Here is a 300-nt window from a genome sequence, read left to right as displayed (position 1 = left end):
CCCCCTGTGCGCCCCTCCAGCTGCCGGTGCCATCTGCCCTGGCTGGAAGGTGCTGCCGCTTGAGGTGCTCTTTCTCTGCACCCTTTCTTCATCACTTCCGACAGCAGCATCTGGAGATGCCAGCACCCCAGCCCTGGTGCTGCCGTACCAGCATTGCCCTCATGCGGTAACAAAAAGGCTCTTGGAGCTGCTGGGTTTTATCATCTGCAGAGGCTTCCCTGCAGGTGCTCTTAACTCTCCAGCAGGCAGTAAATCAGCCTGAGGGACGTGTGGTTGGTGAGCTCTGTGTTAGCAGCACGG

At 59.0% G+C, this 300-nt stretch overlaps 1 protein-coding gene across 1 annotated transcript in view; it reads left to right on the top strand.

The window, feature by feature from the left end:
• The window catches only part of LOC104494472 (probable E3 ubiquitin-protein ligase MID2), a gene marked incomplete at both ends in the record, with an annotated part of 15200 nt that overhangs the window by 14530 nt on the left and 370 nt on the right, over nt 1–300 (top strand). The gene's annotated exons all lie outside the window — the stretch shown is intronic.

Source organism: Buceros rhinoceros, unplaced genomic scaffold (assembly GCF_000710305.1).
Source record: "Buceros rhinoceros silvestris isolate BGI_N320 unplaced genomic scaffold, ASM71030v1 scaffold27815, whole genome shotgun sequence".
Taxonomy (NCBI): Eukaryota; Metazoa; Chordata; class Aves; order Bucerotiformes; family Bucerotidae; genus Buceros; species Buceros rhinoceros.
Note: the sequence above shows the minus strand (reverse complement) of the source record. Positions and strands in the feature narration are given on the sequence as shown.